Below are 24608 nucleotides of genomic sequence, written 5' to 3'. Positions count from 1 at the left end.
CATAGATGCATTGTCCTTGTTAGTTGGCTGATGAAGGCTTTTGTTGGCAATTAATTGATAGTCTGTGTATTCCATTTCAAGAGTGTAGTCCATCATTAGACCGAGGTGATGCATTCAGAGATCAGTTAGGTCTCTGGCGCTTGCTTTCTTCCATTGAGAGTCAACGGGAGTAAAGTGTATTGAGCAGTTTTATGTGTGAGATCTATTGAAATTATACAAAAAATTTAAAAAAAAGTTTGTTGCAGGGTAAATTGTAATAGTGACATGAAGTACTTGGAGAGGTAACACATAGTGTTTTATCTTTCTTTTTTAAATATTTTTTAAGAACATGCTATGGATTAAACTGTCAGCCCTCATTACCAAATGAACATGTATAACATCAACAATACCTACATTTGCTCCAAGGTAAATAAAAGCTAATATCTTAACGTTAATTTATTCATGTATTGATTCAGCTCATAGTAAAGGCTAGGGCTGAACGAAATGATGATATATATCGTGGCGACGACATAAAGTGTCAACCGATAGAGATTTTGCTATATTGTGATATGGAAATATACTGTATGTAGACCAGTCCTGTCTGGTCCAGCGAAGGTGGGTTTATGCCCATAGGCGACATTGTTGCCGGTGATGTCTGGTAAAGACCTGCCTTACAACAGGCCTACAAGCCCTCAGTCCAGCCTCTCTCAGCCTATTGCGGACAGTCTGAGCACTGATGGAGGGATTGTGCGTTCTTGGTGTAACTCGGGCAGTTGTTGTTGCGTCCTTTACCTGTCCCGCAGGTGTGATATTCGGATGTACCGATCCTGTGCAGGTGTTGTTACACATGATCTGCCACTGCGAGGACGATCAGCTGTCCTTCTTGTCTCTCTGTAGCACTGTTTTAGGCATCTCACAGTACGGACATTGCAATTTATTGCCCTGGTCACATCTGCTGTCCTCATGCCTCCTTGCAGCATGCCTAAGGCACTTTCACGCAGATGAGCAGGGACACTGGGCATCTTTCTTTTGGTGTTTTTCAGAGTCAGTAGAAAGGTCTCTTTAGTGTCCTAAGTTTTTATAACTATGACTTTAATTGCCTACCATCTGTAAGCTGTTAGTGTCTTAACGACTGTTCCACAGGTGCATGTTCATTAATTGTTTATGCTTCATTGAACAAGCATGGAAAACATTGTTTAAACCCTTTACAATAAAGATCTGTAAAGTTATTTGGATTTGTACAAAATTATCTTTAAAATACAGTGCCCTGAAAAAGGGACGTTTCTTTTATGTATGTGTGTGTATGTATGTGTATATATATATATATAAATATATATAATATACATACATACAGCAGTTAGTTCCGGTCCTTGAATCTGATTGGACAAGAGACGTTCCATGAGTACTGATGGTCTCACACCATCAGCACTCGGATGCTTCACTGTGTGTATCACTCCACTTGTGTTCGTGCCATTCTAAACTAAATCGAAAGAGCAGTGCATATGTGTTAAGAGCTATCTGTCTCTTTACATTTAATTTTGTGACATTAAATATTTTAGCCAGCAGGTTGTGGAAAAAGAAAATTTTTGTGTGTAATATGAGCCAGTTGGTGACGTGAAGTGTTTACATACAACAGCACTCCATGATTCCTCGTATTACTACTACACTACTAAAGCTAGGAAATAGCTTTAAACGGCTTTAAACTAACAGTTTCAGCATTAAGGATCATCACAGCTTAGAGACACAACAGACTGATTAATTATACAAACTCAAGGCGCTTACCTCTTACCAGAGTTTCCACATTGGAGAGGACATACTGTTCAAAATGGCAGAGGAGATTGCAGTCACTATAGTGAATGACTCTTGCACACCAGCTACTGGGAAATAGGGAGGAATACCCCGCTTGAACGGCTATTTTTCCACTGAGAAAATATGATGAATTTCACCAAAATTACATTATCTTCAGAAAGCTTACTAACAGACTACAGCATCATCAACAGGTGATCGCGCACACGCTCCATACCTCTCTCTCTCTCTCTCTCTCTCTCATACACACACACACACACACACACACACACACATCATTGTTTCTCCAATAACATGTTTGAAACAACCCAAGCCGTGATATTAGTAGTTCTAAAGTGATGTTTTTGAGAGGCTTGGACACATCATTTGGTTTGAACCAACAATGGCAGATTCTGATCAGTGGCGTAATAAAGTAGTTCCATGCACAAATGAGTTTTTTATGACCGTACTCAGTTTTTCCTAATTTTTTAAAATGTACTTGTTCATTGAACTGTTGTATATAAGCAATATCACATGCACAGTCATTCTATATAGCTCTAAATCAGCACTGCTGTGATTACCTACGGCACTTGGCCTGTGGCCGAATCACAGCAGTGCTGATGTAGAGCCATATCACACGATTGCAAGTGTGATATTGCTTAAATATATACTCTCTCTCTTTCTCTCTCTCTCTCCCTATATATATATATATATATATATATATATATATAATTTATTTAACGAGATATTCGCAAATATATATTTGGTCAATTGTAAACAGGTCATTATCAAAATATGGTGACGAAGTCCCTTGACTTTTTCAGGCATGAAAAAAGATTTTAATTAGTCAATAAACTCCATTTAAAAGGTATAATTCTAAAAACTAACATTTTATTAAATAATATAAAATGGTTTGACTCTATATTGTTTTACACGTTTCAGAATTTGTTTTACATTTGTTGCTAGAATAAACCCTTGTCCCCTTCATTTGGTACACCAATTCTATGACATTTACAGTTATGTTTAATTTTTACTCATTTTGTTTCCTCGGGTCAATCATTAAGGCCTAACAAGTGTGCAAAACAAAATAAGTAATTAATAAATCAAATAATTTAAAAAGAATGTTTGTGCCTTGATTTTGTAAGGCTAGGTGCCAAGAGAACTGTAACCCAGAACATGCCCACATGCAACAACGAAAGACTTCCGGGAAAAACAATGCTCAAACTCTCTCACAAGTAGGATCTGCACCTGAGAAAACAAAGCCATCACTGTGTGAAAAACCCAGCTTACCCCCACAAACTCCAGCTGTTCTCTCTCCCCCTTGTCTCCCCCACAGACACAAACACACACACACACACACATACACAGGATGTATATGTGAAAATGTAACAAACAAATACCATGAAAACAAAGAATGCAACTGTATGTGTTTGATATCACTTAAGAGGTCTCTGTTCGACTGGTATAATGGTCTCTTTCCCATGTTGATAAAACGAATGGTGACAAAGTTATAAGGTCTTTGCCAAATACTGCATAATTCTGGAGGTCTATCCCCCTCCTTGACCTACAATTTAAATGATCTCCTGTATGTTAACAAGCTTAAACCCCAGGAAGTCAAGAACCCATTCACCCCCAAATTCTCATTGTTCAAAGGATAATATCATTTGGTACACAATGTTTTCTGTCTGGATATTTAAAGAAGGTTGGCAGGAAGCTCGGGGAATCTGTAAGCCAGATCTCCCATGCTTTGTCGTTACATGTAGTTTTCCATTGTCAGGTATGCCTCTTGATGTTTATTCTGATCTTGTGTGAAATTGGCTTTGATTTGAATTTCTGTAACAATGTTTTATATCCTACCTGACAAATAAATTGTTATTATTTGATTTATTTTGAATTTCACTGGAATCATTGTGACCGGTAGATTGCTATAGAGTTTGTATTAGAAAGCACTCAGGACAACCAGGTAGGATTTTAATTTCATTAGACCAGGGTAGACCATACTGGAGCTTTAATATAGGAGAAACCACCCAGGACAACCAGGTAGGAGAAACCACCTAGGACAACCGGGTAGGAGAAAGCCATATAAAGACTCTCAGTCACTGCTCACCGCCTGTCTTAGCAAGTTGTATGTACGTGACTAAGCGGCAATATCGTCTGGTTATGAGACAAGCCAAGCCAGACGATATTAGTTAATCATACAACTGCTGACTAAGAACGGAACTGCCTATCCTTTTCGGGAGGTTTACATAATTTAATAATGGCCGGCGTAAAGATCGAAAGGGCAATGAATAGAAGAGGATTTAGAGTAATCAATAACTTAAATAGATACAATTAAAAGAATGATCAGAAGTTAATTAGAGCTGTAATCTAAATTAGAGGTCAATTTAAATTGGAGTCAGATTAATATAAAATTGGAGTCAGATAAAATTAATAACAGAATCAATTTGTAAAGTGTAAATTAACAATAATTGCTTTACTTCAGCGCTCAGAAAAGACAGAACAACGCAGAGACCTTCAAAGGGCCATTTATTGAAGTTCCTCTCCGGAATGGATAGGCTGGCCGTTTTTACAATTTCATGTCATTGGTGTTATCAATGTTAAAAACTTGTATTTTGAAAATACAAAAATTTGTGGAAAAGAGCTTCGAAGTTCCCAGAAAGAAACTGCTTAAATATGTTTCGGCAAGAAATACAGGCCTTCAGCTTGGAACAGATGAGGAATGAGCCAGCCATTTTGCAGTGTAAAGAGTAAGACTCCTCTGGAGGGGGTGAGACGGTGACAAGCATGACGGGGATCAGGCTCTGGATGCGCTGTGTGGTACTCTGAGTCAAAAGCATTGGCCAAAGAAAATGCATCACCAAGGATCATAACCGTCTCCACATGTACATCTTCGAATGCCTGAAGAGAATATAGCAGTTGGAAGGTCGATTAAGAAAATTAAAGCTTGAATTCTGGAGAAAAATAAATGAAGAGCAGATAGAAAGTGTGCAGACAGGGAAACTGTGGGGATAAATATTATACACCATGAAAAGCCTCAAACCTTGGCTTCAAAACCAATAAGGAACTTCAGGTCCTTAGACTTCTGCAGGACTGTACCTCTGTCTCCAACTGAGGCTGCATGCACCACCTTGAATGACAATAATAATAGTAACACACAGGTTAAGCACACAGTTTCAGGCAGAGTACAGATATTAATGATATTACTTTAAAACATTTATCTCGGATCTTAAACAGTAGATCTTTAAGAAATTGTAAAATTCATTATACATTTACCAGTATTACCAAGATAATTACATTGTTTTGTGGGTCCATCCTGAATTTAAAAAAATAAAATTGCCAATCAAATTTACCTTTACTGATAGGAATCGAGATTATCATTAAAGCGATAGTTTCACCCTTATAACATATCAGATCTGTATGAGTTTCTTTCCTCTACTGAACACAAACGAAGATGTTTAGAAGAATATTTCAGCTCTGTAGGTCCATACAATGCAAGTGAATGGTGGCCAGAATATTGAAGCCCCAAAAAGCACATAAAGGCAGCATAAAAGCAATCGGTAAGATTAAAGTGGTTAAATCTATGTCTTCTGAAGTGATATGATATGTGTGGGTGAGATACAGATCAATATTTAAGTCCTTTTTACAATAAATCTCCACTTTCACATTCTTTTGTTTTTGGCAATGCATATCACCACCTACTGGGCAGGGAGGAGGATTTATAGTAAAAAAGGAGGTAAATATTGATCTGTTTTTAACCCACACCTATCATATCACTTCTGAAGACAATGATTTAACAATTGGAGTCATAAAGATTACTTTTATGCTGCCTTTATATGCTTTTTGGAGCTTCAAAGTTCTGCCCACCTGGACCTACAGAGCTAAAAATCTTTGTTTGTGTTCTGTAGAAGAAAGAAAGTCATACGCATCTGGGATGGCATGAGGGTGAGTAAATGATGAGACAATTTTCAAGGGCCATATCCCTTGACTACCCAAGGGCCATATCCCTTGACTACCCACTACTATAAGGTGTAATGCAAAAAATATTACGCACCTCTATATAATCATCTGTGAATGACTCTGGATAATCTCGACAGGCTCCAAAATCCAACAGAAATATCTGGTGTAATGAAGAACAAATGACAAAGTACAGTGCATCCGGAAAGTATTCACAGCGCTTCACTTTTTCCACATTTTGTTATGTTACAGCCTTATTCCAAAATGGATTAAATTCATTATTTTCCTCAAAATTCTACAAACAATACCCCATAATGACAACGTGAAAGAAGTTTGTTTGAAATCTTTGCAAATTTATTACAAATAAAAAATGAAAAAAACATGTACATAAGTATTCACAGCCTTTGCCATGACACTCACAATTGAGCTCAGGTGCCTCCTGTTTCCACTGATCATCCTTGAGATGTTTCTACAACTTGATAGGAGTCCACCTGTGGTAAATTCAGTTGATTGGACATGATTTGGAAAGGCACACACCTGTCTACATAAGGTCCCACAGTTAACAGTGCATGTCAGAGCACAAACCAAGCCATGAAGTCCAAGGAATTGTCTGTAGACCGCTGAGACAGGATTGTATCAAGGCACAGATCTGGGGAAGGGTACAGGAAAATTTCTGCAGCATTGAAGGTCCCAATGAGCACAGTGGCCTCCATCATCCGTAAATGGAAGAAGGTTGGAACCACCAGGACTCTTCCTAGAGCTGGCCACCCGGCCAAACTGAGTGATCGGGGGAGAAGGGCCTTAGTCAGGGAGGTGACCAAGAACTCGAGCTCCAGCATTTCTCTGTGGAGAGAGGAGAACCTTCCAGAAGAACAACCATCACTGCAGCACTCCACCAATCAGGCCTGTATGGTAGAGTGGCCAGACGGAAGCTACTCCTCAGTAAAAGGCACATGACAGCCTGCTTGGAGTTTGCCAAAAGGCACCTGAAGGACTCTCAGACCATGAGAAACAAAGATTGAACTCTTTGGCCCGAATGGCAAGCGTCATGTCTGGAGGAAACCAGGCACCGCTCATCACCTGGCCAATACCATCCCTACAGTGAAGCATGGTGGTGGCAGCATCATGCTGTGGGGATGTTTTTCAGTGGCAGGAACTGGGAGACTAGTCAGGATCGAGGGAGAGATGAATGCAGCAATGTACAGAGACATCCTTGATGAAAACCTGCTCCAGAGTGCTCTGGACCTCAGACTGGGGTGAAGGTTCATCTTCCAACAGGACAACGACCCTAAGCACGCAACTAAGATAACAAAGGAGTGGCTATGGGACAACTCTGTGAATGTCCTTGAGTGGCCCAGCCAGAGCCCAGACTTGAACCTGATTGAACATCTCTGGAGAGATCTGAAAATGGCTGTGCACTGATGCTCCCCATCCAACCTGATGGAGCTTGAGAGGTCCTGCAAAGAAGAATGGGTGAAACTGCCCAAAAATAGGTGTGCCATGCTTGTAGCATCATACTCAAAGACTTGAGGCTGTAATTGGTGCCAAAGGTGCTTCAACAAAGTATTGAGCAAAGGCTGTGAATACATATGTACATATGATTTTTTTATTTATTTTTTTTTTTTACGTTTTTTTCTTTTTAATAAATTTGCAAAGATTTCAAACAAACTATTTTCACGTTGTCATTATGGGGTATTGTTTGTAGAATTGAGGAAAATAATGAATTGAATCCATTTTAGAATAAGGCTGTAACAAAATGTGGAAAAAGTGAAGTGCTGTGAGTACTTTCCGGATGCACTGTATGTGATTTGTCTGGATCTACCAGACTATAGGTTTTTGTACCTGGGTTCATATAGCCACTCCGATAAAGAAAGGTTAAAAAATCTGTTCAAATACATCTGAATCTACATATGCAAATTTCCATTATCATTGTCTTGGTGGTCACTTACATTGTTCTGTTCACTATCATAGAAGAATTTGGACCAGTTAGGATCTGTCTGCATGAAGCAGAACTCAAAGAGTTCTCTCAAACACATATGCAGAATGTTATGACATATCTAAATGAGGGTGTGGAGAACAAATTGAGAATTTTAATTTTCCAGTAACCAAAATAAAAGATAAAGAAATATGACTAAATTTCCAAACCAGGACAAATACTGTAGGTTAATAAGTCAACTATTAGATAACACCCACAAGATAATGAGATGTGTATATAAAAGTTTCCCAAACCATTTTGTTGTTGTTGCCATAATTACCCCCACAGCACCAACAGTAAGGCTGAAGTATCCTTCCATTGGCACAAAACCAAAGATGTGTACCAAAGATTATATCGTTTAACATTGTCGTTAATACTGATTATTATTAATGATGATAATCAATTATAAATCAGGTATATTTTAGTTATAATTTCCATTTTGCTTACATATGAAAGAAAAAAATCTCTTTGCTAATGCTGTTAATTATACAGGGGACCTTTTAATTTGGTACATTATAAAATATTAATTTTACAAATGTTATTTTATCATTAGTTGTTTGTAATTTTGGTCACATTTTAGTTTTTTAAAAATGTACAACTTCCATGTAATCCATCAATAAAAACAATGTCTTGTAATTGCATATATTATATTTCATACATATTAGGGATGTAGACTGTTAACTGGTTAACCAGCATTAAGAATTTGTTCGACTAATACTATTGGTTAAAAATGAACCGAAAGGTTAATTAAAGACACACAGAGCTAGGCTGATGGGTTTAACATGTAGGGCATGTTATGTACACACAAGGGTGCTGTTAACACAAAAACCACTGTCTTCCTCTTAGTCTGAATAACAAGGAAACATGAAGCATGCTCTGTGGGACCATTTTGTCGATGAAGATGACATGTTCAAATGCAAATTGTAAAATAGGACTTTAAAGTTTAGTAGTAGCACCATATGGAAAAACATCTGAAAGCCTCGACATCTAAGAGCATATGTTTACAGTCCCACATTTGACTTATGTTGCACGGGAGACAGGAGTGCAATGCGTGGCGGGACGTCATTGCCTTCGGAGCGGATTTCTGGGCTTGCAATGTGCTACAAACCGTACTGACCCCTGCCCATGTAGATAAACAATTGTGGCCATTAATATTGGTCAGGTTTTGATTTTTTTATCTGTTGGTATTTGATAGAGTCCATGATGCCATGTATCCGAACAAGATGTCCAGTACCTCTGGCAGTAAAACAGCCCCACAATGTTAAAGATCCACCACTATATTTAACCGTGGGCATGAGGTACTTTTCCATATGGCTACTTCTCTATGTGCGCCAAACCCATCTCTGATGTTTGCTGCCAAAAAGCTCTATTTTTGTTTTATCTGACCATAGAACCTGGTCCCATTTGAAGTTCCAGTAGTGTCTGGCAAACTGAAGATGCTTGAGTTTGTTGTTGGATGAGAGCAGAGGCATTTTTCTTGAAACCCTCCCAAACAACTTGTTGTGATGTAGGTGACGTCTGATTGTAGTTTTGGAGACTTTCTGACCCCAAGACCCAACTAATTCCTGCAATTCACCAGCTGTGATTCTTGGAGAAATTTTGGCCACTCAAACCATCCTCCTCACCATACGTGGAGACAATATAGACACACGTCCTCTTCCAGGCCGATTCTTAAGATCTCCAGTTGATTGGAACTTCTTAATTATTGCACTGATTGTGGAAATGGGTATTTTTAATGCTTTAGCTATTTTGTTATAGCCACTTCCCATTTTGTGAAGCTCAACAACCTTTTGCCGCACATCATAACTTTATTTTTTTGGTCTTACCCATTGTGATGGATGACTAAGGGAATTTAGCTTGCTTGTTGCCTCATATTTATATCCTTGTGAAACAGGAAGTCATGGCTGAACAATTTCATGTTCCTAGTCACCCAGGTGCACTAAACAATTGAAAATATGAATGGGAATATACTTCAGATATATTTTACTCATAAGAATTTCTAGGGGTGCCAATAATTGTGGCAAACGTGTTTTGGACAAAAATATTTATTTAATTATGAGATTTTTCCCCTCTTTCGATTAGTTTACTTGAATTAAAGGTTAGAATTTTGTGAATAATTTGAATGAAAGTTCCAAAGCATAAACAATAAAGACTTATTTTTCACAGCCTTCTTTTATCATATTTACTAAGGGTGCCAATAGTTTTGGACACAACTGTATTTGTTGATTTACTAAACAAAAATGATGGACCCTTTTCACACGTCCGCGTGCCGCAAAGCGGAAGTCGTCATAGTTGGCTAAACTTGAATTGCAGTGAATGGGGAACCACAGATAATTTTATTTTTGCTTACCTGTTTGCTCCAAATGCTTTCACAGCTTTGCAAAAGAAGATAAAAATATACAGCGCTTGATAACAGCAGTAAGAAGAAAGAAACAGGACAGATATTCCTGTGTTAGAAGCCTCACTGCTGTTATGGTAACTGATTTTTATAAACTTATTCCAGGGTAATATAATACAAAGTACAATGTTATAAATTTACACTAAATATTAAAATTTAAAGAATTTGCCAAAATGTGCATCCCTAAGATATTCCTTTTACTACATGCATACTGTTTACATACATCATTTGTACTATTTACATTGATATGTAGAACAAGGGCTAAAACGCAACAGTCTCTTTAAGACAACCAGCAGTTCAGCCAGTGAGCGCATTTTAACGAGAGAAAACCTGCACGGTTTCTTTAGCTCATCGCTGCTATGTTTGATTAGGATTAATGTTTCTTTTTGTTGTTTTTGATCAACAAATTTTAGAGAAAAGAAAGTCTCTTTTAATACCCATTATACAATGACAAATGGATAGCGTGGATCTCATATTTGTACACACATTTCACGGGATGAGTCAAACCAACCTTTTACTTTTAACAGCAGTGAAAAGATCAATATTTTTCAATTGTTCAAAAGAAGATTGCGATTAATTAAAACATTTATATTTTTTTACCCATGCCATATGTGAGATTTTGTTAGGTTCTAAATAGCAAAATCCAATTATTTTCGCCTACCCCCTGGAACTTTCTTACACCCCCGGGTTGGAATCACTGTTCTAGATACAAAATAACCAAGCAAAACATACAAACAATGATTGGGGCCCTAGAGCCATACACCAATCACAACGCAAAGAGTTCCGGCACAATAGAAGCACAATGTTTAAACCAGATGAGATGGGGATCAAACCAGAGTTCATCCTGTCTTTTGAACTAAAGTCCAGAGCTCTAACCACTGGACCACACAATCACCTAGTCTCACTGACTTACTGAATATACACTCCTTAGTGTTAATTTTGGTCCCACACGATGGTTGGACCCTGGGCACAGATCTATTTTAGGAACCCCCTAAATAATTAGGTTTTTGGAGAAGGTTATATATATAAATGGTTTTAGATGGATATTTATCCATGCTATATTATAAGTAATTCACATTTTTTTTATTTTCAAACACAAACATTATTTGAATCAAGCAATAAATTAGTAAAAAAAATAAATAAATAAATAAAAAACAAAAGCATACAAAAATTATTCATACATTTATAATTTAAAAGTTCTTGTGCTGGCAAAGTCACCATAAGATCTCTGTAATAAGAGGGGTGCCAGGTTGTTCAGTCTATACTGAGGCTTTTCTGCTCTCATGTAGTTTTAGCAAATCATAACTTGCTAACTGAAATTTACATAGGGTTCAAAATAAATGTTAAATATTATTGAACTAATTATAATATTTATAATTTATTATCAAATTATTTATCGAAAACAAATTCTTACAAGCCATGCAACTGAATTATGCATAATGTTTTATTTAAATTTATTTTTTTTGTCACTGTGACAGTGGACTTATTTAGCTATTTTTTTCCTTTCAAGTTTCAAGTTCCATTTAATCTTATTAATGTCGTTTTATGTTATGACAAAGGTTTATTTTTAGTTACCATGGGTAAGATTTGTGTTCCCATGAGCTAGTTGTGATCCTGGTCATCTGTAAGTAATGAATGCAGATCTGTATTAACACACAGATTACATGGGCTAAAGCTCTGATAGCCTGGACTGTAGAGGCGTGGGAAAATTTGTCAGAATATTCTCCTCTGTAAAAGGTCGCTGCAGTCACACATGTGAACATGAGGATGGTGTGCAACAGTGATAGTAGTCCATGCAGTGCATAGTCACAGAGGAAAAACATTCCTCTTAGCTTTTCAGATGAGTCTGTGTGAGTAACTATGGAAAAGTTTTCTTATAAGAGGTTGTTGCATCCTTCAGTGGCAGTATCTGCTCAACTTGTCAATTAACTATTTCAGTAACTTCCCTTCCATATGAACTGCATATATAGCCGTGATCAATGTAATGATCAACAGTAGGTGATAAAATCACCTACTGTTTCTGTTGATTTCCTGTTTCTGTTGCTGACGGGATGCTGCACAAGTGTTTGTAGCTTGCTAGCCTGCTTATTCTTATTCTTATATGTTCATCATTTTATCCTTTGCCATTTTACCGCGTGCTTCGGGTTTTTCCACTTTTCTACTATTTCATCTGTGTGTATTATACCGCATGCATCTGTTTCCCTCATTTTTTTCTTTTTCTTTTTTCTTTTTTCCACTTTTTTCTTTTTCTTTTTTCTCGCATCTTGACTGCATGTATTCATTTTCTCCACTGTGTTTTACACAGATAATTGCATCAATCTCAAACATCTGCTGATTAGGAACCACATCGATCTCAAATCCTCGCCACTCAAGAACAGCCATAACAACAACAAATTGCGGTAAGTCATTGCATGGCATCAGCTCATGTTATTTCTTCCTGCATTACATGCCACATGTTTACTACAGCTTGTTCTGTCAGCAGTGAGGGATTCACATGTGATAAATGTAAGGAATTAGTCAGGCTGATGGAGAAGGTTAATGAGCTAGAGACACACATCCGAACGCTAGGGGAGGTCAGTGAGAAAGAGAAGCTGGTAGATACTGTTTCGGATGTGGGTAGAACAGCAACCAACACGCACACTTTGGTTCCGGCTCTAGAGCCCCCGCAGCAGGGTGACTGGGTGACGTCTCGGCGGCATCCTCTCTCAGAAAAGCAACAACACTCTCCCGTTCCTGTTAGGTTTCTACAGAGAAGTGGAATATATGAACAGTTTCAGTCAGGATTTAGGCCCCATCACAGTAAAGAGATTGCAGTTATCAGAGTTACAAATGACTCGTTCTTATCATCTGATCATGGCTGCATTTCTCTTCTAGTGCTTTTAGATCTTAGTGCTGCCTTCGACATAATAGATCACAACATTCTCTTAAATAGGCTGGAGAATTATGTTGGCATTTGTGGACTTGCATTAGCATGGTTTGGATCCTATTTATCAGACCACTACCACTTTGTATGTGTAAACGAGGAATTGTCAAATCAAACAAAAGTTAAGTATGGAGTGCCACAGGGATCAGTTTTAAGACCTCTGCTTTTCTCCTAATACATGCTTCCCCTGGGAGATATTATCAGGAATCATGGAATAAGTTTTCACTGTTATGCCGACAAAATTCAACTTTATATTTCTTCTAATCCCAATGAAAAATCACAATTCTCCAAATTAGCAGTGTATCAATGAAATCAAAGATTGGATGGCCAGAAATTTCCTTCTACTCAATTCAGACTAATGATTGGACCAAAAACCTCTAAAAATAAGCTGATAAATATATAATTTGACACTCGATGGATGTACTGTTACATCGTCTTCATCAGCAAAGAACTTAGGTGTTATATTTGTTACCAATCTGTCCTTTGAAAATCAAATTTCCAATGTTTGTAGAACAGCATTCTTCCACCTAAGAAATATTGCTAAATTACGACACATGCTTAGTTGCTGGTGCCGAAAAATTAATTAATGCGTTCATGAACTCAAAACTAGATTATTGTAATGCATTAATGGTAGGATGTCCAGCAAGTTCAATAAATAAACTTCAATTGGTTCAAAATGCAGCTGCCTAAATATGATCATATTAGCCCAATTTTATCATCGTTACATTGGCTGCCTGTTAAATTTCGTATTATTTTAAAATTCTGTTAACTAAGTACAAAGCTTTGAATGATCTAACTCCGCAGTACTTAAGTGACCTTCTGACATGCTATATTCCATCACGTTCATTACGATCACAAAATTCTGGCTTGTTAATAATTCCAAGAATATCAAAATCCACAAAAGGAGGTAGATCCTTTTCATATTTTGCTCCTAAACTATGGAGTAGTCTCCCTAACAGTGTTCGAGATGCAGACATACTCACTCAGTTTAAGTCTAGACTAAAGACTCATCTATTTAGCCAGGCATACACCTGATTTATCCATCAACTCACAATTAGGCTGATTTAGTTAGGTCTGCCGGAACCAGAAACATCCATCATGATCTATAACTCTGCATAAAATTGAATGGCATCTACGCTAATATTATTCTACTTGTTTCCATGTCTGATTCATGTCCTGAGGTTACCAGAGCCTGCCAGATCCAGCTCCATTCCTGCTTGGTGTCAGACTCCACTTCTACATGTGGCTGAGAGATGACGACAAACTTCAGCCGGTGCTAGCCAGACATCACTCCAGTTTTTTTTACTTCAGAGGATGAACTGATGCCAACTCCAACTGTAAGACATCAGATGCTTCATATGCCATTGCCTGAACCTTGGACTTAGGATGGACCCCACTGAACCTCACCAAAATGCCCTGCAGGTTGAACTGCGATGCACCTCATTGATCTCTGCCTGCATCACCTTTTACTATTGATGGACTACACTCTTGAAATGGAAAACATAGACTATCATTTACTTGCCAGCTTACAAAGGACAATACATCTATGTGGACTTCTGCAGTTAATACAGGATGGACTTCAAAGACATTAGTCATTAATCTTAAAGTTCATTAAAAAAAATAAAATCTTTTCATTTTTAAAACACTGGACCTTAACTCTTACTTAATTTACACATTTAAAACCACGAGACATTTAATTTGTTGTTCAAGAGCATATTTTATTTGCAGTGGATGTTCATCTAAGACTGTGACAGTAACACAGATTCAATTGTTGCAGTGTTTGCTGGTTTGATCTAGGGCTGAACGATTAACTGAATTAAAATCAAAATCATGATATGACACAGCGCGATTTTCAAACCGCGAGGGCTGCGATATAATTTAATAAATATATAGTCTTAACGCGCTGCCCACTGTGCTGCACCTATTTGCACGGCTCTTTTGTCTGTAGTATGTAGTGCTTTCTTAAATACATAGGGATCATTGTAATACACATGTGGTTTTAGAGGGGTTCTGTGATCCATACACACAATTTCACTGCATTAAAAGGCTGTTGTCAGCTCCACTTCAAATAACAGAAACTTCCGTCCCTTCAGTTTTCAAAATAAAAGCTTCCGCCGAAATTGGTTTGAAAAAAGGTTTTACCGGGACTCCATAGTAAGTTAAGAAATTATTAAATAAATAAATTACTATTAAATAATAATAATAATAAATTACAATAGTAATAATGATAATTATAATTATATGATAATATATTTCTATAATAATTTCTCAACTTAACATTATTATTATTGCAATAATATAATATTCAAGTTGACTGGGTTTAAAAAAAAATAATGATGAAAAGTGAACTGACGCTTTCACAAACTGGACAATTTTTTTTTTTTTTTTTTTTACAAAGCAAAGAATGTGATTGTGATGCTTTCCCCCCTCTTTTGCACTGTTTTATTTTTTATTTAGTTTGGTTTTTTTAAAGGACTCAAGTGTGAACACCCTTTCTAGAACAGTATTTCTGGTCAGCAGTGAAGCATGGGCAAAACATGGTTTAATTTTCGTTAAAATGAATCAGGTTTTTTTTTTTTTTTTATCATATCGCAGTTCAAATTGCAATCGCACTTTTTTTTCAGAATAATTGCAATTATATTTTTTTTCAATTATCGCAATTGAAATTATAGCAATTATCGTGCTCTTGTTGTTGTACCTCCCCCTTTCCTTCAGTAGACTCTGTGTGTTAGCACCAGTTGTAATCACACAGAGAGTGTACCTTCTTTATTTGAATTATCTGTTTGGCCATTTTTGTGCATTGTTACAGGTTATTATGCAATAAAGTACAGTTTGCATTGTAGTCAGCACAATATGAAGACTCAGAGATCAACAGAAGTACGAATTTTAAAACTGCTCTTTCCTGACCTCAAACTCACAACCTTTTGACTTGTGTTCCAATGCGTTAACCACTGGGTCATTCAGTTGCCACAGCTCAAAGATACATTCCATGCTGAGAGCAGCAGGTTTTAAATACTAAACAAATAATATAATAAATACATTTAGAGATGTATCTCTGCCAATTTCAGAAGACTTAGAATAAGTAATGATACATTAAAAGTTTTGTTTAAATTGACTAAGAATTTTAACCACTATGTGGCGCTGTCTCCAAACTGCCTAGGTACATGATGTTGAAGACCCCTTCCAATATTCATTCAAATTGAACAAAGCGTTCAAAATATACATAACTTTTTCATAAAATTAAAAATGGCGGAGAGGTTATTTGTCATATTTTTGGGACAAACATTTCAAAAGTTACAGGCAAAAATAGCCAATTTTTAAATTTCTTGACCCATAGGTGGCGCTGTCACCAAACATAGCATGTTACCTCTGATCCTGATCCTGATAAAGCAGGGGTACTCAATTAAAGTTCCAAGAGGTCCGGTCTATTCATTTCCTTCCCAGCAAAGGTCCGGATAATAATACGTAGCTTACATAGTGTCATATGGCTATGAAATTATATAATACAGTTGTGCTCAAAAGTTTGCATACCCTTGGAGAATTGGTAATATATGTGCCATCTTTAAAGGAAACATGAGTGAGCAGGCAAAACACATTTATTTTATTTCTTATAGGATTCATATTCAACTGTAGGTTATAACAGAATGGCACAATCATAAAACAAAACATGGCAGCAATGAAAAAAAAATGAAATGACCCCTGTTCAAAAGTCTGCATACCCTTAGTTCTTAATACTGCGTATTGCCCCCTTTAGCATCAATGACAGCATGCAGTCTTTTGTAATAGTTGTCTATGAGGCCCCAAATTCTTGCAGGTGGTATAGCTGTCCATTCGTCTTAGCAAAATGCCTCTAGGTCATGCAAAGTCTTTGGTCGTCTTGCATGAACTGCACGTTTGAGATCTCCCCAGAGTGGCTCGATGATATTAAGGTCAGGAGACTGTGATGGCCACTCAAGAACCTTTTCTGCTGTAACCACTGGAGGGTCAATTAGGCCTTGTGCTTAGGGTCATTGTCATGCTGGAAAGTCCAAGAGCGTCCCATGCGCAGCTTTCGTGCAGAAGAATGCAAATTGTCTGCCAGTATTTTCTGATAACATGCTGCATTCATCTTGCCATCAATTTTCACAAGATTGCAAGGGGCCTTTAGAGCTCACACACCACCAAAACATCAGTGAGCCACCACCATGCTTCACAGTGGGGATGGTATTCTTTTCACTATAGGCCTTGTTGACCCCTCTCCAAACATAACGCTTATGGTTGTGACCATAAAGCTCTATTTTGGTCTCGTCACTCCAAATTACAGTGTGCCAGAAGCTGTGAGGCGTGTTAAGGTGTTGTTGGGCATATTGTAACCAGGCTTTTTTGTGGCATTGGCGCAGTAAAGGCTTCTTTCTCGCAACCCAACCATGCAGCTAATTTTTGTTCAAGTATCGTCGTAGTGTGCTCCTTGAAACAACAACACCGTCTTTTTCCAGAGCAGCCTGTATTTCTCCTGAGGTTACCTGTGGGTTTTCTTTGTTTCCTGAACAATTCTTCTGGCAGTTGTGGCAGAAATCTATCTTAGTCTACCTGACCTTGGCTTGGTATCAAGAGATCCCCAAATTTTCCACTTCTTAATAAGTGATTGAACAGTACTGACTGGGATTTTCAAGGCTTTGGATATCTTTTTATATCCTTTTCCATCTTTATAAAGTTCCATTACTTTGTTACGCAGGTCTTTTGACAGTTCTTTTCTGCTCCCCATGGCTCAGTATCTAGCCTGCTCAGTGCATCCACATGAGAGCTAACAAACTCATTGACTATTTATACACAGACACTAATTGCAATTCAAAAAGCCACAGGTGTGGGAAATTAACCTTTAATTGCCATTTAAACCTGTGTGTGTGTCACCTTGTGTGTCTGTAACAAGGCCAAACATTCAAGGGTATGTAAACTTTTGATCAGGGTCATTTGAGTGATTTCTGTTATCATTATGATTTAAAAAGGAGCCAAACAACTATATGATAATAAATGGCTTCATCTGATCACTATCCTTAAATAAGAGTTTTTAAATAAAAGTTTTTTTGCATGATCAGTCATATTTTCAAAATCAATGCCAAAATTTCACAATTTCTGCCAGGGTATGCAAACTTTTGAGCACAACTATATTTTTGAATAGTTTTTATAACTTGCCACATTGGCAGCAATAGTACTTTGTAAAAAAAAAATCAAAATAGTCTCTTCAAAACTCTTCGAATAAGATCAACAGTTCATTTTAAAGCTGAATTACAGCAGTCCAGTTTTTGTGTTTAAATATTTTTACATTCAGAATATGTATGGGACATAGCATAGGAGGCCTTTTGACAGAAAAAAATACTGTCTGGGGGTTCAAGGGTGTCCCCTGAGAGAAAATGTATAAAAATGTAAAAATCTGAATGGACCATTTTTATATTTTCCTTAAAGTGAGAATCTACTAACAAACAAACAAACAATTTACATAACAATAGTGAAGCATAAAAATACTGTTTACTTAATTTAAGCATAAATAGGCTTTCCTTACCATCCATGTCATAATGACATCTCTGATTAATTTTCACAAAATTAGAACAAAAATCTGCTGATTAATGAAGCTAAATGCAGACGGAAAAAAGGTTATAGTCTAAAGGTGGCACGTTAACTTGTCCTGACACAAACCTAGCTTAGCTGAACCATCTGAATCACACATCAGACAGATGAAGATAGTTTCATTTCTCTAGATGTTTGCTTGACAGCGTGCTTCGGAAGCCGTATTGACACAGTTTGACCAGCGCGCCGGCTTTTTGTTTTTTGCAGTGTATTTAAGCTAAAGATGTGTAGCAGTGTCTCTGCTACTGTTGTTAAAATAACTGCGCCTTCAACTATGTACAGTTCAGGCTTTATGCGGCCCTCATGTCTATAGCGGGGAGTGAGGCAATGCATGCGGAGTGGGAATAAAGCACGTTCAGTGAGAGAATAAGCGCGTAGCGCTGGACGCATTTTTTTCCCCCACTCTAGAGAGAAATATTTCACTCTAGCGCTAAGCGCGCTTTATTCCCGCTCGTTAAATTAAAATGATTTCTGGTCAGTTCTGTGTGGCTCAGTCTGGAGATTATTTTGGACAAATTGGACAAAGTTTGAAGGACGTGAAAAGTTTAAACTGTAAATGTAATAATGCAAGATGGTGGCCACTGTAATGAGTTTTACTGTAAGGGGTCCATTTTAATGTAAATAAGAAAATAACTCACCTTTTCTATGTGGAATCTAAGCCAATCCTGCTTTCCAAATGGCATAAATAATGCCTTCAGAGGGCACTTTGAAGGGAGAACAATTGTGACAGTCATGCTAAACTCAGCAAAAAAAGAAACGTCCCTTTTTAAGGACACTGTATTTTAAAGTTAATTTTGTAAAAATCCAAATAACTTTACAGATGTTTATTGCAAAGGGTTTAAACAATGTTTTCCATGCTTGTTCAATGAACCATAAACAATTAATGAACATGCACCTGTGGAACAGTCATTAAGACACTAACAGCTTACAAACGGTAGGCAATTGAGGTCACAGTTATAAAAACTTAGGACACTAAAGAGACCTTTCTACAGACTCTGAAAAACACCAAGAGAAAGATGCCCAGGGTCCCTGCTCATCTGCGTGAACGTGCCTTAGGCATGCTGCATGGAGGCATGAGGACTGCAGATGTGGCCAGGGCAATTAATTGCAATGTCTGTACTGTGAGATGCCTAAAACAGTGCTACAGGGAGACAAGAAGGACAGCTCATCATCCTCGCAGTGGCAGATCACATATAACAACACCTGCACAGGATTGGTACATCCGAATATCACACCTGCGAGACAGGTACAGGATGGTAACAACAACTGCCTGAGTTACACCAGGAACGCACAATCCCTCCATCAGTGCTCAGACTGTCCGCAATAGCCTGAGAGAGGCTGGACTGAGGGCTTGTAGGCCTGTTGTAAGGTAGGTCCTTACCAAACATCACCGGCAACAACGTCACCTTTGGGCACAAACCCACCTTCGCTGGACCAGACAGGACTGGCAAAAAGTGCTCTTCACTGATGAGTCACAGTTTTGTCTCACCAGGAGTGATGGTCGGACTCGCGTTTATCGTGGAAGGAATGAGTCCTGTACTCTGGAGTGGGATCAATTTGCTGTCATGGTCTGGGGCGGTGTGTCACAGCATCATCGGACTGAGCTTGTTGTCATTGCAGGAAATCTCAACGCTGTGCGTTAAAGGGAAGACATCCTCCTCCCTCATGTGGTACCCTTCCTGCAGGCTCATACTGACATGAACCTCCAGCATGACAATGCCACCAGCCATACTGCTCGTTCTGTGCTTGTTTCCTGCAAGACAGGAATGTCAGTGTTCTGCCATGGCCAGCGAAGAGCCCGGATCTCAATCACATTGAGCACGTCTGGGACCTGTTGGATCGGAGGATGAGGGCTAGGGCCATTCCCACCAGAAATGTCCAGGAACTTGCAAGTGTCTTGGTGGAATAGTGGGGTAACATCTCACAGCAAGAACTGGCAAATCTGGTGCAGTCCATGAGGAGGAGATGCACTGCAGTACTTAATGCAGCTGGTGGTCACACCAGATACTGACTGTTACTTTTGATTTTGAACTCCCCCCCCACACACACTTTGTTCAGGGACACATTATTCCATTTCTGTTAGTCACATGTCTGTGAAACTTGTTCGGTTTATGTCTTAGTTGTTGAATCTTTTTTTTCATACAAATATTCACACATTAAATTTGTTGAATATAAAAGCAGTTGAAAGTGAGAGGACGTTTCTTTTTTGCTGAGTTTAGAAGATCATTTCAAACAGAATTTCCAAAAAAATAAATTAAAAAGTAAATTACGTGATATTTGAACACCACATCTTTAAACCTTCCAAAGCTCTCAAAGTGGATGGCGAAGTATTTGAAAGGAATAGGGCATGGGGTGATAACTCTGAATAGAACACACCCCAGCCGCGGTGAAATCAATGATGTCGACAGTGCAAACTAACAAGGAACTATGCTTATAACCACAGGAGAGCTGTAGTTCTACACAACTTTGCAATGCAGTTTGCAAATGTTCGTTGGAACTATGGTTTTGGGAAATGCCAAATCGCTGAACTATGTTGGTAACAATGGAACATGTGACCATAGTTGGCAAATGATAGTTTTGGGAAACGCACCCCAGGTCAGTGGCTGCAGCTTCAAAAACACTCCAATCAGTGCAGTCAAAGCTGGCTTGTAGTTCCAGCTTAGCTTAATTGGTCCATCTCTTTACAGCCTTAACTACAGGTTTAGCTGATTTTAGTTTTTGCCTGTAGGTTGGAAGAAGATGAACCAGACAGTGATCAGAGAGTCCCAAAGCTGCTCTAGGGACAGAGTGATATGCATCCTTTAATGTAGTGTAACAGTGATCCAATATATTTTTGTCTCTGGTTGGGCATGTAATAAGCTGTTTGTTTGCTAGTTCACATGTGAGGTTTGCTTTTTTAAAATCCACAAGAACAATAATAAATGAGTCCGGGTGTTGTTGCTTTGTGTCTGTGATGTGATCAGCCAGCTGTTGCAGCGCTTCATTCACGCACGCATGTGTAGGAATGTAAACACAAGCATAAACTAGGAAAACTCCCGTGGTGAGTAGAAAGGCTTACAGTTGAGGAAGACCACTTCTAAAATAGGGCAGCACATCTTTTTCAATGCTGTTACAAATGTACACCAACTTGCATTGATGTAAAAGCTTGTTCCACCGCCTCTCGTTTTTCCCGATAACTCTGCGATGCGATCTACTCTGAACAGCTGAAAGCCTGGCAGATATAATGTGCTGCCAGGAAAGGTTTCACTCAGCCAGGTTTCCATGAAGGACACAGCAGCAGAGTTAGCAAAGTCCTTATTTGTACGGGTTAGGAGAAGTAGTTCGTCCGTTTTGAGAGGAAGAGAGTGGAGATTCTCTAAATGTTTGCTTGACAGCGTGCTTCGGAAGCCGTATTGACGCAGTTTGACCGGCGCGCCGGCTTGCTTCCCTCGTTTGCATCTTTTAGCACTCTTGTACTGCACCGCAGCTCCTCTGAATAAAATGTCTAACAAAACATCCTAATAATTTTCATCCAAAAATGTCCAAAGATTGAAGGATGTGAAACTTTTAAACTGTAAACATCATTATCCAAGATGGCAGCTACTGTAATGAATGGAGTTATAATGTATGGGGGTTCATTTGAAACATTAGCAAGAGAGTAATCAGACAAAACCCTATTTTGCTTCTTGGACAAATGGTTCAAAAGATACACGAAAATGAAAATTAAAGTTTTGGACTGTTGGTGGCACTATGGAGTTTGCCCTAGAGGTCCCAAATTTACTATGGTGGACTACTCATGACCACCCTTATCAGTGTGCCAAATTTCATCATTTTCCTACGAATGGTTCTATGGGCCGTCATAGACTCCCAATGGGAGGAAGAGGCAGCATAATAATAATAATAATACTAATGGATACAATTGACCTGTTTCATGTGATGTCACTGTATGACTGCGCTGCCATGTTTGTGACCAAAATTCCATATTTTGTCATTGTGCTGCACTGTGGGATGCGACAAAATTCGGGCAAAAGTTTTGTTTCTATCTTTTGTGTTCCACGGTAGAAAGAAAGTCATGCGGGTTTGGAACAACATGTGGGTAAATCACAGAATTTCCATTTGGGGGAATTTTTTGCAATTTCTTTTTTAATTTCGGTTTAATGTTTTTTATATTGCTGTCAGTCAATAAAAAACATTAAAAAAATTAGGTTTTTTTGGAGTTAATCGCAATTAATCACAGATTTTAAAGGTGCTTAAGTTTGACAATGTATATACTTCTTTTCTTGTCAAAATTATTTATTTCCATTTTAGGAAAGAAAACAAAACAATATGTAGATATATAATGCTTTATTAACATTTTCCAATCAAAACCTACCACAATATAAAGACAATGCACTTACATAATAGCACCAATTCAAGTAACATTAAATGTTTCCCACAGTTTAAGTGGGAGTTTGACTAATTAAAAGAACTAGTCCCACATAGGTTGCATATTCATTGCAATGGGTGTTAAATCCCTTAAACTGTCATCCTCCACAATATTAATCTACTGGTAGACTGTGACTATCCTCTTTGTTACAGCAATTGTGAAGCTGCGTTTTGGTGATAGTTAAGATTTGGTGTGCTTCAGCGGTAATTAAAATGTGCCTTACATAGGCCGAACAATACTTTATTTCTATCACAAGTCTCATCTGGGTTTGTTTTGTACATCAAATAGTGTTAAGATCTCCTTTCTCCATTTTATCACTGACAGAGTTTATTCTGTATTAACGGTTAAACTTTTTTAAATAATCACATGCGTTAACGCGTTAATTCTGACAGCTCTAATTTTTTTACATCAAAACAGGCTTTCATTTACAGCATTTACATTTCGAAAGTCAACAAATACAACTAACTGAATAATTTTGATTCGTTCAAATAACACATCAGTCCAGACTTTCACTAATTGCATGTAGGCCTACCTAAAGTGTTTTGAACACTCTGCTTCTCTCTTGTAGTCACACTCTCATGCAAGCTCTCTCTGTAGAACCTCGAGACTACTGTCAGCAAATAAAACTGTTAAAAAATAGAAAAATAACTACTGATATTTTCAAATATCACAAGCAAGTTTCCCGCTCAATGTGTATGACTGAAATGAATATGCATACTTTTGCATTTTAAACTCCTATATAAAAATGCTCACCAGCAGGTAGCACAACACTCATCTTCAGAACAGACATGAGATTGTTGAGGTCACTATGAATGCTTTCAGCAATGCCAGGATACTATATGAGTGACAATAAACCAAAAATGACTGAATAATTATTGTTTATATTAACAGCCAACATCCAAAAGGTGCTGGCATAGCAGTTATCTTTAATCGGAACCAAGCTGTATGAACATTATATAATTTCTTAATTAAAAAGATCACTTGGATACCTGTATCTTCATAGCAACTTCCCTTTCATCCAGCAAAACGCCATGATACACTTAGCCAATGGAGGCAGCAGCAAAAGGCTTCTCCTCAAATGATGAGAGCTTCTCTTGCCATCCAGATCCTAACTCTTCCTCAAGGACTTTCTGCACAAGAGCCATAAAAACATCATCCACCGAGATATCTTGAAGTGAACACCATCATAAAGTGAACACCAACTTTCATTATGACAATTTAGTAGCTGGATGCAGCACACAGGTGCCCCATTGTGGCTGAAATGCAAAATATGCCATCTATGATAATTTCTCTCCTTTTTCTTTCAAGCTAATCAAAGAACAGTTCTTATACAATAAATAAATAAAATAAAATAAAATAAATTGGCTCGTTAGCAAAAGGAAGCTTTCAGCATGATACTCACGATGCCAGTTCTCTCAAGATAGATAAGACCAAGTTATTTTCAATAGTTCAATAGTTCAGTAGTCAAAAAAAAAAAAAAAATCAAGAAAATTATCTTCACAAGCAAACAATTAATGTTAATCTTGTAAACAAAATTAGTGACAAAAATGTTCATTGATGAAGGTTTTTTGATTTTGTCAACAAT

General features: G+C 37.8%; 1 protein-coding gene and 1 pseudogene across 1 annotated transcript in view; one reads left to right on the top strand and one right to left on the bottom strand.

The window, feature by feature from the left end:
* Positions 1-15798, top strand: part of p4ha3 (prolyl 4-hydroxylase, alpha polypeptide III) — a 51630-nt gene extending 35832 nt beyond the window's left edge. The window contains exon 15 of the transcript XR_007894168.1: positions 12397-15798. The gene's annotated coding sequence lies outside the window, so the exon portion shown is untranslated. The remainder of the gene's footprint in view (positions 1-12396) is intronic.
* Positions 1-24608, bottom strand: part of LOC127422119 (atypical kinase COQ8B, mitochondrial-like) — a 57584-nt pseudogene that overhangs the window by 15907 nt on the left and 17069 nt on the right.

The sequence above is a fragment of the Myxocyprinus asiaticus genome, chromosome 31 (genome assembly GCF_019703515.2).
Source record: "Myxocyprinus asiaticus isolate MX2 ecotype Aquarium Trade chromosome 31, UBuf_Myxa_2, whole genome shotgun sequence".
In the NCBI taxonomy this organism is placed as follows: domain Eukaryota; kingdom Metazoa; phylum Chordata; class Actinopteri; order Cypriniformes; family Catostomidae; genus Myxocyprinus; species Myxocyprinus asiaticus.
This window is presented reverse-complemented; position numbering and strand designations above follow the sequence as displayed.